The 280-nt window shown below is 49.6% G+C and overlaps 1 protein-coding gene and 1 pseudogene across 1 annotated transcript in view; both read left to right on the forward strand.

The window, feature by feature from the left end:
* Positions 1–280, forward strand: part of PATJ (PATJ, crumbs cell polarity complex component) — a 379,729-nt gene that overhangs the window by 258,234 nt on the left and 121,215 nt on the right. The gene's annotated exons all lie outside the window — the stretch shown is intronic.
* Positions 221–280, forward strand: LOC111726468 (annotated as a pseudogene).

Raw genomic sequence — 280 nt, forward strand, 5'->3', positions numbered from 1 at the left:
TAAGGCCCTATAGTTAAGAAAGAAGTGCTCCAAGAACCCCAAGACATGCAGATAAGTAACTGTGCATCACGTAAAGGAAGCACCACGAGTGAGAACTCTCTGATGGTGGGTTATTCAGATTCCATTTCCCGGCTTCCTCCCAGGAGGTGGTTTTCACAGTTAGGAGGGGAGAGATGAGTGGATCCAGATGCAGAGAACAGAACAAGGGCACCAGGAGCAGATCCTTTGGAAGTTCATGAGCGTGATGATTGGGTCTTCACGCACTCGCCTGAGATGTGCC

The sequence above is a fragment of the Otolemur garnettii genome, unplaced genomic scaffold (genome assembly GCF_000181295.1).
Source record: "Otolemur garnettii isolate 467f Iridium unplaced genomic scaffold, OtoGar3 scaffold00066, whole genome shotgun sequence".
NCBI lineage: Eukaryota > Metazoa > Chordata > Mammalia > Primates > Galagidae > Otolemur > Otolemur garnettii.